Source organism: Pezoporus occidentalis, unplaced genomic scaffold (assembly GCF_034315485.1).
Source record: "Pezoporus occidentalis ecotype Australia unplaced genomic scaffold, CSIRO_AGI_Poc_V1 ctg240, whole genome shotgun sequence".
Taxonomy (NCBI): domain Eukaryota; kingdom Metazoa; phylum Chordata; class Aves; order Psittaciformes; family Psittacidae; genus Pezoporus; species Pezoporus occidentalis.
This window is the reverse complement of record NW_026914286.1, coordinates 685,373-702,978: the sequence shown is the minus strand read 5'-3', so window position 1 is coordinate 702,978 and position 17,606 is coordinate 685,373. Positions and strand designations below refer to the sequence as shown.

At 34.9% G+C, this 17,606-nt stretch overlaps 1 protein-coding gene across 7 annotated transcripts in view; it reads right to left on the bottom strand.

Annotated features, from left to right (window-relative positions):
- The window catches only part of MGAT4C (MGAT4 family member C), a 399,878-nt gene that overhangs the window by 31,959 nt on the left and 350,313 nt on the right, over nt 1–17,606 (bottom strand). For all 7 annotated transcript variants that reach the window (XM_062622353.1, XM_062622350.1, XM_062622355.1 and 4 more), the window contains one exon: nt 26–156. The gene's annotated coding sequence lies outside the window, so the exon portion shown is untranslated. The remainder of the gene's footprint in view (nt 1–25; nt 157–17,606) is intronic.

Sequence of the window (17,606 nt, the reverse complement as noted above, 5' to 3'; positions counted from 1 at the left end):
TAAAAAAAATAATAAAATCACTTACAACATTTCATTTGTGTCACCAGATGCAGGAACAGAAAATTTCAGTGCAAAGCCTTCTTACAACAGCTTATAAGAAAGACTTGAATACTCTCCTAGCAGAATGCCTTACCATTTGAATGTCCAAGCCAGAAACTGAAAGACAAGAAATGAAAATACACTTTTCAAGTCTCATCAACTTTATCAGGAGTGACTGTAGTAATTACTAACAGTTTAGTGCAATAGGAAAGAAATTATCATCTGTAATAAAATTAAAATGTAGATAATATTTAATCATCTATATATTTAGAATCTAAAATGTAATACTCAGTGTTTCCAATGTTCAAGTAAAACTACATCCTCCTATCACGTCCTCAAAAGTAGTTCAAAAATCACATCTGGGAAGAAGCAAGAAATGGAAAGAACATAGAAGGAAGGTAAATCACAGTCCGAAATGTTTTATCTCTTTCCAATGACTAGAGTAAAATGTTAGGAAAAAAAAGCTTCTAAATTAGATGCCTTATTTTAATGAATAAAGCCAGCTGAAAATTTGACTGTGAACCCCCAACAAATAACTGATATTTTCATCAAAACTAAGTCAGATAACCCCAATTCTGAAAGCATTATTAAACAACTATATAAAAGGGAGAGTGATACAGTAAGTGGCTCATTATGAATATGACAGCCTAATTCTTATTGTCCTAGAAGCTGTTCAACCAGCTGTAGAGGAAACTGCTGCAGTAAGAAGCATAAAGAGAGTAACACAGGAGGTGAAGGGAGGGGAGGGAAGGGAAAGGGAGGACACTGGGATTTGGTCTTCTTGTAGCAAGACCAAAGAGCAAGCAGGTCTTGCTACAGCAGTGGGAAAGACCCAGTATCATTGACACCTGTTAGCCTCTTAATCTGTGGAGATTTTATTAGTTACAGTTTCTTGTTATGCTGGTAAAATGAAACAAGATTTTTTTCCTATGCTGAAATGAAAAATTACAGTCTTACCTAGAACTATAGTTTTATAATTTTCCTCTGTTGGCATGAACTCAGCATAGGGATACAGTATGAACAGAAATGATTCAGCCTGTCCTTTGCCATAAAACCCTTCATGATATTACGTGTTAAATACAAAATTTGGGTAGACAGATGGATTGCTTCTGTGATTCATCCTCATACTAAAGTACCGTTTGTTCTTCAGAACAAAATGAAACCTGAGTAGATAGGTTAGAAAACCTTACAAATAGCAAAGAAAGTTGCTGAAATGATAAATTATTTTATTATTGTAGACAAAAACTATAGTCAATAGCATATTCGCTTAGACTGTGGGGACCTTAACATGGCTATAAAAAGAGAGCTGTTAAATTATAGATGATTATAATTATAGTAATAATACAAAAGAGAGAATGTCAAATTGCCAGCAGAAAAAAAATCAGAGCATAATTTGGAAATGCAGAACTGTTGTATAACTTATATGCATCCTCAGGCTTTTGGAAATGAAAGCTATGAGAATCATATCAGCACTAAGCATTTTAGAGAGGTAAAGATTATTACAGTGTTGGCTAGTCATAGCTTCATCATCATCAGTTTATCATGAGGCTACTCGTGCATATGAGAAAAAAAGAAAAAAATCTGAAAAAGAAGCTGCAGCAGTCTAATTCTATTCACTGAAAAGTAATTAAAATATGTAACTGATGTTACTGATGTCTAACATTTATATATTGCATTACATTGACAATATGACAATAATACCAACATAGGATAATAATGATTCTAGCTTCTGGCAAATATCTTAGAAAGAAATGACTTCTTACTGAGAAGATTCCACTCATGATAGAGGAAAAAGAAAAATTAAACTAACCAAAAAGTGAATTGTCCAAAATTATGCTTTCTGACTGTGTTTTGGAGAAGGCTGAGATAAAGATCTTTGATTTGTGCACACTGCACAGATCCAATGAAATCACCTTTCCTGCCATCTCAGGATTTGTTCTTCAGTTTAAGTATTTTTGTTTTTTCACAGTTTCTTTTTTCATATCAATTAATGAAGAAAAGGAAAGTAAATAATGAGTGTTGCTTGGTCATTTCTCACTAGCTACAGAGCAAAAGTTGTTGATGATTGCTACTTTGATGTATACAAGCTATTGAAAAAAGTAACTCAGAATTGTACCTGGAAAATATTCTTAAATGATGTTTTGAAATGTCTTAGATTTTCATATGTTGCCTATCCATGAAATACTGTCCCAGGTTTCTTTGTGCTAAGGGCAATATCTTATGATGGATGAATTATGGTGTTCTTCTAGATCTGTACTAGAAAGGAGTTCACATCAATGATTTTTATAATCTTTATAGTAATCATCAATGAGATTTTTCTTTTTCTATTAGTCATTATGGATGATAGGAAAGCCTGCTAGTGTTTATCCTTTAATACCTTGAAACCTAGCTAGAGCCTTTCATATAGCACGTGTCATCTGCCAGAAATGAGTGCTGGCAGCTGCTCTGAAACCCACTGATGGAACTTATACCATTTCTAGAGCAAAGCTCTTCTAGATGTGAGGGGCACTGTGCCAAGCCAGACTATATTTGTACTATGCCGTCACTGCTCTTGTTGCCTGGTGTGAACCTCCAAGATATCTTAATAAAGATTTAAGGAGGGAATGCAGAGGATGGAAGTGGTTATTTTTACATGGAGTCATCTCTTTTAGAAAAAGGAATTTCTAAACTGTAAATAGGGAAACATTTTAAATACATTCCCAAATTGTTAAATTTAATTTGCCTAGTGAAATCTCAGAGTCAGTCTAATTCCTGGAAAAATAAATAAATAAAAATATATATTATGTAATATTTATAAAATATATTTATATTTTGCAGTTGATATCAGATTTTATTGTTTTTCACAACAATAGAGATATTTTCATGTTGGCATTTAAAGACTTACCTGAATGATTTAAAACTTTAATTAAACATGAACTCTAATCTTTCTGGACTTCAAAATTGTCCCATAACATAATTTTAATTATTTATTACTTAATTTTTCAAGGTAAGAGAACACAACCGCTCACCACCCAACAACCGATACGCAGCCTGACTGAGCAGTGATCTTCCCTTCTGGGTAACTGCCCCCCGTTCTACATCCTGGGGTATGCTGTGCTGTGGTATGGAATACCTCCTTGGCTAGCTTGGGTCAGGTGTCCTGTCTCAGCTTCCTCCTGGCTTCCCCTCCTCCCTGGCAGAGCATAAGGCTCACAAAGTCCTTGGTCAGAGTAAACATGACTTAGCAACAACTAAAAACATCGGTGTTATCAGCGCTGTTCCCAGGCAGAAAGTCAAAACCACAGCACTGCACCAACTACTAAGAAGGAGAAAAATGACTGCTACTGCTGAACCCAGGACAGTATTCTTTTCTTGTTTGTGAATAAATACATGTTGCTAATGCAAGCACATGAAAATCTTACCATTAGAATTTAGTAACGCATTAAAATCTAAACTTGGAGTTTTTAATAATATCGAGTTGTATCATCTATTTTTAATCTAAGGCCATTTTTAATACCTGTTTGAATTGCCTCTTTTTTCCTGTTAAATGTTATTCATTGGTATGCTAAAATTTCAGAGAGCCACTGTCTGGTTTTGCATTACAGAAGAAGGGCAGTTTTCCTCCTAAATGGTCATTGCCTGTCGAACACCATGTGAACTTTTCAAACATCTTTACTACTCATTTGGAGAGTTTAATAATTGCTACTGCACAGTGCTTTCAAATAATGAGAAAGTTTTCATATATGTGTTCAAATCAAGCTACTCCTTTTTTTTTCCTCAATTTCAGCAGAAATGTAAGCAAGCTGATAAATTTATCATTCAGAAGAATGTAGCTAGGTTGCTGGAATAAAATGCTCTTCCTCATTTACTAGTGCAGGAGAGTTGATTGCTCCATGCAGACTGACAAATGCTAATCTTGTGTAAATGTCAAAATCAGCAGTAAGGTGATCTCCTGTTAAGCAGGGTGTGGGTATGTGGGGTGTTGGAAAGCAGAAAACCTGCAAACACAACCACACAATCTGAACCCCCAAACATTTCTAAAGGGCAAACTTTTCATAAGCTTCATAAAAATGTCAAGGTTTTTTTTGGCATAAATTCAATGATTAGAGCTGAGTGAACAGCTATAGCGTTCAGCAGTGCCATAGAGCTACTTAAAGATGAGACTTGCACCATGACAGGTTGTGCTGAGAGAAAGTATACACAGTCAGTGAAGCCATATAGAAACAGATTGGACCCATAAAGGATTTTTCTTCTCTCATGAATGTAATGCTTTCCCTGAATTTGAAACTGTTTTTAAATAGAACTGTATCATTGCAACTTTTAAAACTGTTTCAAAATAGAACTATATCATTGCAACTTTTAAAACTGTTTCAAAATAGAACTATATCATTGCAACTAACACTTATTATATAGCAAACGAGATGTATTGTAACATCTTTTTCATATACGCTGTAAAAGGGCAAAATAACAGCAAAATCTTAGTCCACAGTAAGAGAAGCCTATATGCATCCAATGGATTAATATGGTATCTAAAAAATTTTTCAGCCTGCAAAACATATGTACATACAGAAAAGATGGAAGGGAGAGAGAAAGGAAAAACAAATCAAAGTTAATAGTGGTGAATGACAGGAACTTTGTATTTTGTTTTTAACTTTAAATAGCAGAGTAGACTAGCTGCATATTCTATCCTTACATAGTTCTATACATTCTCTATTCTGCAGTATTACAGATATTTATTCAGATGTGATAGTAATTAATCTTAAAAATAATTTAACATGAAAAGAAAAAATATGGAATAATTCAGATACATTTTTGCACTTACAATATATAGATACCTGAATCATGGAATCATAGAATAGTTAGGGTTGGAAAGGACCTTAAGATCATAACTTCAATGTAAATGAAGGTTTAAAATTATCTTTCTTCACTAAACTGTTACTATAAAGGTATTGTAATATTTTCAGTTTGGTTTGAATGAGAAAAGTGCTCATTCAGATCAATGGAAGCAATAATATTTACAACAAATTTACATTGACAAAATGTCATTTAAAAGCTTTTTCCCAAATAATAGTACTCAAAATCCAACTTCCTTTGTTTATATATTACTTTCAAGTTTAATTTATTTATAGCTTTTATATAAATAAAACTTTGGGCTTTTTTCCAACTAGAGGAAAGTAAATAAAAATTAGAAGTATAATTGGTAGAGTAAAAGCAGTTTTATGTATGTTAGAATTTTAAATAAACTGATATTTTGGAATGGCGACATTGTAAAAATTGTTTAATTTTATGCTTTACTTAGGGGTATATTAATGGCATAATTATGATCTACAGTTGAAATAGACCAAAATCTTTTCAGTAATAGTGCATAAAGACTTTTGAACCATTCTTTTAGAAACTGAAAGTGCTCTTTCAATTTATTGACTTTAGTAGATCGTTATAAATCTATAACCATCTTAGGACCTACTAAGAATAAAGTGCAACTCATATAAAAGACTAATGACTTCCTTTTTAATATTTCATCAATCTCTAGAATATGTGTTGAAAGTTTACAGGTTGGAGTTTTGGTTGAAAGAGAGCCAAAAAAAGGCTTATAACAGAGTTTTAAACCAATTTTGGTTTTCAGTGACTCATAAAAGAAAGTGTTTCTTGTAATCTTTAGCCCTATTTGACTAAAATTCCTTCACTTATAAACATTAGGTCCTTTCACAACTGATTTCTTATGAGAAAATGACCAGTGCATAATTTATATTGCCACTCCACAAGGAAAGTAAAGCAGTTTGGTAAGAAATACATTCTTTGTGTTCTCTTACACTACTTTGGGTTAAAGAGTTAACCTATGAATGTATTCAAAATGAAGTAATTTTCTTTTTCTTTTTTTTCTGTTTGAGGTTTTTTTTTTTTGATTACCTGAACCAACTGGACATTTAATGAATCATAGAATCAAAGCATCATAGAATCATAGAGTAGTTAGGGTTGGAAAGGACCTTAAGATCATCTAGTTCCAACACCCAGAAATGGGCAGGGACACCTCGCACTAAACCATGTCAACCAAGACTCCATCCAACCTGGCCTTGAACACTTCCAGGAATGGAGCATTCACAGCTTCCTTGGGCATGAAAGAATGTATTCTGCAAAATGTAAGCTCATTACTGGGCAATCACTCTTTCTGAGATTTACAGTGTATACAGGTAGAAGTCAGAACCTTTCTTTCACCTCAACTTTGGTCTCCTCACTAGGACATCAAGGTGCTGGAATCCATCCAAAGGAGGGAAACAAAACTGATGGAGGTTCTAGAGTCTTATGAGGAGCTGCTGAAGGAACTGGGGTTCTTTAATCTGAAGGAAAGAAGGCTCAGTGGAGACCTTATCTCTCTCAGCAACTACCTGGAAGGAGGCTGTAGCAAAGTGTGTGACATCACTTTTCCAAGGGAACAAGTGATAGGATGAAAATGGAATGTCCTCATTGCACCAAGGGAAGTTTAGTTTGGATATTAGGAAAAATTTCTTCACTGAGAAGTTTTTCTCTTTTACTGTGAAATGTACCAGGTGGCTCTGTCTATCCTGGTTTTCTTCTTTCTAAAGATATGTTAAAGAAACAAATATGCCTACAGCCAAAACTTTTCCTGGCAGCTCTACATTAACACACATACCCACATACAAACACACACTGTTAAGGTATGCAGCACAAATTCCATGTTTCCTTAACGGGAATCTTAGCAGCCCCCTTCTGCTCTTTGCTTGCATTTAGAGTCCTACATACCCAACAAAAACCTCACACTACCCTACACAGGTACACACCATAAAGAAAGAACACTGAGGAGTCTACCTTCCAGTATTTTAGGAAAATTAAATTATCATCTTTGCTAACATTTCTCTCTGTCAGCCCAGTAAAGTAGGTTTATATGTCTCTCCAGTCTAAACCTCTTGAAGTGGAGAACCTGTGGCACTCTAGGCATCATCCTAAGTAATCTCTACTCCTATGTGCACCCAGAAGTTCCCAGAGGAAACAGGTTTTTCTGCAGCAGGCCCACTGATGTACAGTCCCTTGGTGGGCCTGGCACCTGAACCTGAAAAACACAGTTCAGTTGTTTGTATTACTTTCTCATGTCTAGGATGCAAAAGATTACTAGGTGTCAGGTATCTACAGATGTTACAGGTGCTGCAAAGGCTAAGTCTCCAGGTGTTAGGCAGCATGGCATTTCTTTCTCGCTGGATAGTGTCCTGTATGGAGGTCAGTGGACAGATGGCAGGACCTGGACTTATGGCAACTAGGACCTCAGAATTGAAAATAAACCTTATACTTGTGTCTAATGGAGACACTTTTTCTGCCAGGCAACCCCACTGCCAAACCTCACTGCATCCTGGGTCATGAGGGTACTGAACCCCATAGATCCATCCCTGGAACTCAGAGAGCAGAAGACTATTACCCTGACTCTCATGCCTTTAGGCACATCATAAACCACAATGAGCAGAACAAGCCTGTACTTAATATGCTGAAAAACAAATAACTGGAAATGTTGGGACATCATTTGGGACTGGCAGGATACCTCTGTCCTTCTGAATAATGCCTGAACCAGGTAGGATAAGAGCTGCTGAGATCTGAAGGAACTGGTAGCCACCAGCCAGCTGCTACTGCACAAAACCATAGACCTGGAGGATTGGCTGTGAACTACAGGCAGTGAAACAGGCATGGGCAGGCAAGTCTTTTCAAAGTAAACATGTACTTCGTGATAGGGTAAGGAAAAATAATTATTGTGGTATCCAGGAAGAAGTATGTCAATATATAAGGATTTCAATACAGTTTTGAAGCATTTCAATTTTCTGAGTATGTATTTAGCAAAAGAATCAACAGTTCAGTTAAGCTTAAACTACCTCTAGTGTCAGCATTTTTTAACTTAAAATAATCAGAACAACTATTTTTTATAAGATCAGTAAAAGACACTGTCAAATATTCCAGCCAGGTAAGTATGAGATCAATATTAATAAAGATTTCCTGTTAATTTCTTTCAGTCTTAAGCCATTCCTGGTGGGGTTTTGATGGTGTTTGTCTTAGATTAACTATTGGATTGGTGGAAGGAAGTTGGAAAAATAAAAATAAACTTGATCTCAGTTGTTTAAATGGTAAATATCTTTTAAGACTGCCAAATGAAGGCCATATATTTTGCAATAAGGTGCATAGATCACATTCATAAGAAAGAACATGAGGGCTGGAATGGTGTAAAACCAGAAAGCTAAAGGGAGACTGAAAGTTGGCTAAATAAACATGAATTCTCAGAGATATGTTAGAGAATCAAACCTGGCTATGCTATGTGAAAGAACAAAAGGTCCATGTCTTTCTTATGTTGGGGGATCCAGATCTGAACACAGTGCTCTAGGTGAGAACTCCTGAGAGCAAAGTAGATGGGGCAAATCATCTCTCTTGACCTGCTAGTTACGCTTCTCTTGATCAAGGTTCTGAATGAGGAAGGAATTTTGAAGGGGAAACAGCTAATGTGGTTCATAAATGTTTGAGTCGTTAGGATAAAAATTGATTACCTTCCCTTTTTTTTTTTTTAAGAGCATGAAATTAACCACTTAGGGAGCTGTAACGTTTATACCATTTGTTTTAGTCTTTAAAATCATTGGCTTTCTCTATAAAGTTTTTGTGACGTATTTATTTTTTTCAGGAAATCAGACTAAAGTGGTTAGCATAGAAATTTCTAAATGAGGGATCTGGTGATATGCCAGATACAATTAGTTCTTCTACTTCGATTACCTTTACTTACTTTCTTACTAGGGTTGAAGTAATTTCTCACAGTTTGGGAACACCCCTGGGCCCAACAATAATTTGCTCAACTTGTGTAGAGAAAAGGAAAGCAAGCCGCAGTGCAGCCCACTGTCATATTGACTTTCTTGTCCAACTCCCTTGTTGAGAGTTGTTAGAATGAGGCATGAATGTATTTCTGGCCTGCAAATACGCATTTCCCATCCTTGATCGAGGTCTTGGAAGAACAGAGAGATGGCATTCATGTGTTAATATCCATCTGGTTCCTTCAGATAGAACTGGTTTCCACAGTACAGACCCAAACTCTGAAGGTTTTCACTAAAATATTCTTTCATGGTAATTTCAAAATTATTTTCCGACAACCTTGGAAAATCCTGATCTACATTGTTTGCACATAGTTTACATTGGACTGATTCATAGTGGGTCAAATATTTAAGTATTAATTTATACGAATTTCTTAAGTAGCCTATGCAATAATATATTGTCTTTGCAGACATTTCACTTAATGAAAACCATGTAGAGTCTTACAGTTTCAAAATGACTCTCAATGAAAAGCATAATGACCTAACAGATTTTCACTAATTCCTATGAAAAATATGTATATTTATATATTTAGAAAGCCAAAATGATAAATGATTGCTGATTATAGATGGAACTCACTATCATTATGGGATAATTTTACAAATGCATTATTAAATTCAAAAAACTAATAAAAGTAATGCTATTCAGTTGGTACACTGGAGGGAAAGAATGCCATTCAGAGGGACCTTGACATGCTTGTGAGGTGAGCTGATGACAACCTTATGAAGTTTAACCATGCCAAGTGTAAGGTCCTACATCTGGGTCGGAGCAATCCCAGGCACAGCTACAGGTTGGGCAGAGAAGAGATTCAGAGCAGCCCTGTGGAGAAGACCTTGCGGGTGCTGGTCGATGAGAAAATGAACATGGGCTGGCAGTGTGCGCCAGCAGCCCAGAAAGCCAACCGTATCCTGGGCTGCATCAAAAGGAGCATGACCAGCAGGTCGAAGGAGGTGATCCTGCCCCTCTACTCTGCTCTTGTGAGACCTCACCTGGAGTATTGTGTGCAGTTCTGGTGTCCTCAACATAAAAATGACATGGAACTATTGGAACAAGTCCAGAGGAGGGCCATGAGGATGATCAGGGGACTGGAGCACCTCCTGTATGAAGGTAGGCTGAGAAAGTTGGGGTTATTCAGCCTGGAGGAGAGAAGGCTGTGTGGAGACCTCATAGCAGCCTTCCAGTATCTGAAGGGAGGCTGTAGGGATGCTGGAGAGGGATTGTAGTAATAGGACAAGGGGTAAGGGTTTAAAACTTACACAGGGGATTTAGATTGCATATAAGGAAGAAGTTCTTTCCTGTGAGGGTGGTGAGGCACTGGAATGGGTTGCCCAGGGAAGTTGTGAATGCTCCATCCCTGGCAGTGTTCAAGGCCAGGTTGGACAGAGCCTTGGGTGACATGGTTTAGTGCGAGGTGTCCCTGCCCATGGCAGGGGATTTGGAACTAGATGATCTTAAGGTCCTTTCCAACCCTAACCATTCTATGATTCTATGATTCTATTTAGAAATTGTAAGTCAATTTCTATCTCATTGTTACTGAAAGTTCAGTAAAATATATATTTTTGCACGAGTGCTTTTACATGCCCCACAAAGCTTTATTTTAGAACTGTACAGTGGACATCTCTACAAGATAGGAGTAGTATTTCCTGACATACAGTGAATGGAGGAATGTGGGTAGTTTGTGGAATCTTTCAGACATAATAACTGCTACACAGTTGAAAAACATTAGGTCAACAACCCAACTGATTCCTTTAAAACCCTGGTTAACCTGAAACTGGGAAGCAGAGTAAAATGTGTTGACCAGTTTGACACAGCCAGTTTGTAAACAATTACCGTTGAACTAGTTTTTCCTTAGTCAGGTATCAGCTCCACTAGTTTGCTGCTTTACTATTGAAGATTATGTGCCTAATGAAAATATTCAGTTTCTAAGAGTCAAATATATCTTCCTTAATGTAAAGTCATGAGAGCTTTTTCAAAGGATATATAAAAATGGCACCTCATCCTTTCCCTAAGAGAAACTGACCAATAATCCTTCAATTTTTTTACCACTTAAGACAACACAATTTTAGGTTATATTAGTATCTTCTTTATCAATTATTTAGCTCTTGCCTTTAAATATGCAATTTAAATGCATGACAGTCCACTGTACAGTTCTAAAATAAAGCTTTGTGGGGCATGTAAAAGCACTCATGCAAAAATATATATTTTACTGAACTTTCAGTAACAATGAGATAGAAATTGACTTACAATTTCTAAATAGAATCACAGAATCATAGAATAGTTAGGGTTGGAAAGGACCTTAAGATCATTTAGTTCCAAATCCCCTGCCATGGGCAGGGACACCTCACACTAAACCATGTCACCCAAGGCTCTGTCTAGCCTGGACTTGAACGCTGCCAGGGATGGAGCATTCACAACTTCCCTGGGCAACCCATTCCAGTGCCTCACCACCCTCACAGGAAAGAACTTCTTCCTTATATCTAACCTAAACTTCTCATTTAAATTTGAACCCATCACTAAAATTTGATAACCTCTCACCTGCATGATGTCTGACAGTTGTTTTGAAAGAAAGAAATTGAAAATGCTTATTTATCTGTCACCATCCTGTAGGCTGGGAGGTATTCAGCTCCATGAGATTCTATCAAGGGAGTAGAGTTCGTTTCTTCCTCTTCTTCAGACAGAGGTCTTGCAACAACAAACATTTCTCTTCTGTAGACCTGCCTGTGTGTCTATGGACTGGCAAGACTCTAACTTGACATGGGAACATTTAGTGATTCTGGCAGGCAGTACTGATGGAATACGGGTGATAAATGAGAAAAAAAGGTTATTTTTAATATTATAGAAACTCTATTAAATCCAAACAGAGTATAACAAGAGGCAACAAAATCACTGCATCCAGAGGGTATTTCACTTGTCAAATCATAACATTTTGTCAATTGCCCATAGTTTGTAAGAATCATCTGTAGCAGGAAACATTACACATCCTAAATACTAGTGGTTTTGGTTTTTTTTAATATGGTTCAATAGTCATGAAAACAAGCTTTAGCTAGCATTGAGTCAGAACGTGAACATATTCAGTGTAGCAGTGGCCATAAATGTATACCTATGTACATATACATAAATATATACATATGTACACAGAGCTATATCATTTTCAGAAATACAGGATGCCTCTTGCCACATAGACTAATATTAAATTATATGTAGCAATCCTTTTCTGAGGTTACTGTGGCTTCAGTATTATTAATTTTATATAGCTGTAGCCATAAAAGAAATAGGGAGATTTAATCCAAAATTATAACACTGCCATAAACGGATTTCATTAAAACACTCAGTGTAAATTAAAATAATATTTAAAATAAGAATTGGAACGTAACCTTGACATGTGCAATAATATTGGAATGGTCAATGGCATCAACGCAGCACTCAGTACTCAGGGAAAGAAATGAAAGATAAGACAGTACATAATAATGACCTATACTTGCAACTAAAAAGAAGCATTGAATAAATGATGATTACAAAAAAAAGAAAGACATCTTAACATTAAATGAACACTGAATTAAACCCCAATATTAGACTGTTTTTTTTAGTGCTGCAGTAAGTGGTTTAGAAACATCTTTGACTTGAAGATTACATTTAAATTTTTTTTTATAATTCCAAATATACTTGGAACATGCTATAAATTTAACTAAAATAATCACATTTTTCACCTGTATAGGCCTATATAATGAACCACTAAAATCCAATCACATCTGAAGAAACATGGAGATGGGTGTTTTAGTATTACTTCAAGCAATGATGAGTTATCTGGAATGAGGAAAGAAAAACATTTGGTTTTACATCAACTTCAACATAAAAATAGACAATGGTAACCCATCAAAAATAAGATTTTGCATGAGGGTACAGTAATAGGAAGGTATGGATTTGCCTCCCGAGATTCTACAGATTTATTTGTATCCATGTGATACAACCAATTACAAAAAGAATTCAGAGCAGGGGCTTCTCTGTACTTTACAGGTTATAAATTCAAGATTTCCAATACTACAGTTAAAGAAAGTCAGTTACAGAGTAGAATATTTAAAAGTATCTTTCCTGAAAAGCTGAAACTTCTTTTATTAAACCATTATCGTTAGATGCTGATATGACCATATTTCAGTATCTGCCAGAGCTAGGATTACTGTTGTTAGCTGGTATTAATGTCATATAAGAGCTAATGTACAACACCACAGCTGCTCACAGAAGCAGGACAGGAAGTGCATTTATTACCACAGTGTGCCTTAGTATTAAACTTTGTGCTGTGTTTTCCTCAAATGTTAGTGAAAACTGCAATTGTTCTAAAAGTTGTATTATAATTTTTCTCTTTGATAACCACTTGGGAGAAAAAGCACACTGAATATTTGCATGACTGCTAATCAATGATTAATTATGGTTATCTGTTATTACTTATGTGACACAGCTGTAGAATACTAGAGCTCTAATTACCCTGGCAGAGGACAACAGAGCTAGGGCTCAAGTCTGCCAATTCTATGACCTTGCTTTTTTCTCTTCACTATTTGATTTGGCCTAAATGTAGTATGAGCTCACAGGTTCCTTGTTGTCAAAAAAAAAAAAAAAGTCTTTATTTGGGAATTTTCACTTAATTTAGTTTATAGCAATTTAAAATTAGATTCTGATTACTGACTTGTATTGAGAAACAAAGAAGACATCTAGTGTCTTAACTCTCTTTCTAACACACAATTATACTCAGTCCTTTCAGCTTCCATCACCCAAACCCTGCCATTTATACCCAGCACAAGATTCCATGCTATTCTCTGGAAGCCCTAAACTGAAATATCTGCTTATGTATTGGGCTTTGCATAGGCCTTATCCAGGCAATGTACCTGCAAGAAGATTGGAGCTGTCAGTAAGACTCTGAAAATCTTCCCTTACTCTGAACTGGATCTCAGAATATGAGGAAAAGTGGATTTACACTGATAATGGGAGTGTAGTAGTCGTTCTGTCTCAACACGGAAAGTATAAGTTCTGTAGGCTGAAAAATCAGCCTAAAATTTGCCTTACTCTATCCTTACTCTGGATTTCCCAGAAACACTTAATGTAAACAAATCAAATACAGTTAAGAACCCCACCATTTTTAGAAAATCATTCAGGAAAAGATAATAGTTAGAATAACACATTACTCAAAGGTGCAACTATTGTCTGGAAAAAACTCTTATGCTTCATTCTGATTCCACTGATGACTATTTTTCCATAAAGCAGAATGATAAATAACATTTAGAAATTAAGAGCTGAGTATGCATATTAAGCAGTTATGCTTGAGCAGTTTAGATTAATTTTTAGGTTCTATGAGACAAAATAATAACATCATGTCCAGTATTTATTTGGGTTTGTTTGTTTGTTCTGTGCTAGGCTACTTTATAGGCAAATTACTTGTTTATTTCTTTCAGCTGATGTGAAAGAGATGTTAAAGACATCTTCCCACAGGTACAACTTTAAGCTAAGACAGTTGAGTTAGAATGTAATTAACTACATTGCTATTTGTCTTTTTTTTTTAATTTAATGCTAAGTACTTCTTTCCTCTGCTTCATTTAGTGCTTAATATTTTAAAGGGATTTTTATCCCTGTGGTGAGTTAAATTTTAGCCTACATTTATCCCAGTCATATACATTAAATGCAAGAAATCAATGTTATAGAAGTATTTTCCATCATGACTGTCAGAGAGCTGGAAAATCTTTATCTGAAATTACCCTAAAAGACTTTCCAGTTGTTAGCAGCTAAATTTTATAAGATACATTTGATTACAGCAAACACTGATGCAAATATGCAACAAATGGAAATGGTTGTAGGTACAGAGAGAAGCTGACACTGATGTTATCAAAAGATTCAAGCAAAACCTACATCTTAAACATTTTTAGTGATGGAAGCTTAGCTTTAAAGACATTCAAACTTGAATTCAGTCTTCTTATTGAAAAAGAAACCCAACACAAACAAGTGAAAAAAAAAGGGAAGCAACTAAAAAAAAAAAGCAAAGAGAATGTAGAAAGACAATTAACAGTGGAAAGACAAGATATAACAGCATTTAAACATTTAAATCTTCTTTCTGAAATATACAATCCAGTAAACATAAAAAGCTCAGTACATTTTTAAAAAGCATTGATTAATGGAAGAAGTAGGCAACATGAAAGACAAGAAATAAGGAGAATAAAGAATAAAGCTAGCAAAAGAATTACGTGCATATAATAAGCATACTTAGGTTGTAAATTAGAAAGTGATGTTCTAGGATAACTTTCTAATATCAGATAAAGGATTTAAAACCAGGCTGTTTAAGACATGGAGGGATCTGTATTAGAAAAGCAGTTGTAAGGCTTGTCAATATAGACTGGATTCAGTAACATGAGAAATTCTTTCCACTTTAACATTTCAATTCAGTGAATGAAAGAAATTATAAAGAGATAAGATTGACCTGAATTGATTTTTTTTTTCTGACTTAAAAATGAAAGAACTTAAAACCTGAATACAGACAGTAATTTTTTTGGGGAAAGTACTTAGCAAGGAAGAGGGCCAGAAGGCAAAATAATATACTTTAAAATGCTTACCTCTGTAGGTCAAATATTTAATTTCTCTTAGAAAAAAAAAAGTAGCAAAAGGGAATACAGTAATTGACACTCACTAAAAAGTCCTATATATGCAACAGCTAATGCCTTCAGTCCACAGGCAGGAATAAACCATAACAAGAGGTGCATTTGACGGCTTTATTAGTAATTCTGATGTCACTGAAATCAAATAGGTCATTCACAAAGTAGAAGCAATGCTATATTACTAAAGATTGTTATAAATAAATAGGGCAAGTATGCAAGGATAAAGTCAGAAAAGTTAAGGGAGAAAAGAGCTCTCTGATATCATTAGAAACACAGAGCTAAGCGATGATAATGCAATAGATACTAAGAAGAAGAGAAAGTCTAGTTCCATTCCTAATCAGGGAGGGAAAGCATTCAAGTGATCTAGTCTGAAGAGCTAAAAAAAATAAAAGAACCTTTTTTCTCTTTGTATGTTTAACAAAAAAATTATTACCCAATATTCACACACACAAATTAAAAAATAAAATAAAATTGAAAAAATAGAAATAAACATCAAAAAAGGGAAAGAACAATTTGAAACCAATTCTTATAAATTAAAATATTTAAAGAGAAGAATCTGCTAAAACCTACCTATGAATCCTGAAAACAAAAATAAATAAAAATGACCAACATATTTTTGGATTTTGGTTTGATCCTGGGGTCTTACAAACATTGGAAGGAACCTTTAAATAAAGTGAACACTGAAGCAAGGTGGAGGAAAGAGAGTATCTCTTTTCAGTAAAGGGAGAAAAAGCAATCCCTGGGGAATCATAGGCCAGTCAGATTCTAGTTCTGCTGTTTGAGATTATACTAGGAAAAAAAATTAATATACTATTTATATATTTACTTATATATTTATTTTTATTTATAACAAAGCATTGAGTATCCTGACATGTATTTCTCTATAAATAGAAATACCAGGACAATCTAATTTCCAACTTTGTAATCATAATTATCTTTGTTAGAAAAGAAATAGCAGGTGTGACAATACACTGAGCTTAAATAACCTTGTAAAATTGTCTTTGTAACTATTCATAATCAAACTGGAGAGAAATAGTGATTTGACAGTAATTCCTTTACAATAAAAAAAGGGTTTTTCTGAAGAACACCTGTCTTGATTCCTAGCTAAATTACAAACATGACATCACCATGGTCTTGTCTTGTTCCATGGATTCCCTGAAAGTTTCTTGTCTGCCTTAGTTTCTGATAATCAAGGAAATATGACATCTAGTAGAACATTTGTTATAGCAAACTAAAGCAATTTTCTACTTGCAAAAATTCTTTCTTCTCTATTAAGCTGCCCATCTGAAAAACTTAAAGTGTCAGACTCTTCTTCATGATTTGTAGAAGAAAAAAAAACCTTAGAAAACACTATTTTAGTTGCATGAAAAAAAATTACTTTTTTAATATTTATAATCCTAGATTATGTAGGGGTCAATATCTACTTGGTTTGAAGACCAAATAATCGTTTGATCTTTCTTAGCTCTTGATACTAACATCCAGAAAGCTTTGTATTCTTATTCAAATTATTTTTAAGTTCTCTCAAATGGGAATTTATTTAGAATAGCTGTTGGAATGAAGCTGATAAGTAACAATTCCAAGAGAAAATGCTTGTCTTCCCAAAGGTTAATCCACATGGAACCAACCACAAATTAGAAACACTGCATATAAAGAGACCAGAGTTTATCTTCCCTTTTTACTCAGGTTTCAGACTCTTCTGATTTGCCAGTAGGACTGCCTGTTATGGTTTGTGTAGCTGTCCAGGAAGGAGGCAACTGAGAATCACAAAAAATTTAATATTGGACAGCATGGGAGTATTTGTAAACTGCTGGTATTCTAACATTAGTAAATTAGGTTAGATTTGAAGCGACAGCTCTGCATCAACGCAAGGAAGAGCTAAATCTCTGTGCTTCAAATGTACCCTTTGCATATTGTGAGACCACTGAGAGGATTTTTTGTTGTTTTTTGTTCTTTTTTTTTGCTACAGAAGAATCATTATAGAAAATTGCAAAAAAAAAAAAAAAAGCATGGGAAAAAAATGTCAATTCACCTAATTAATTGTAGCATGGTAAAGAAGAGGAGAATGTATTACAGAAAGCTTAAATGCTTTCAACCTCTCTTTTGAAAGATTAA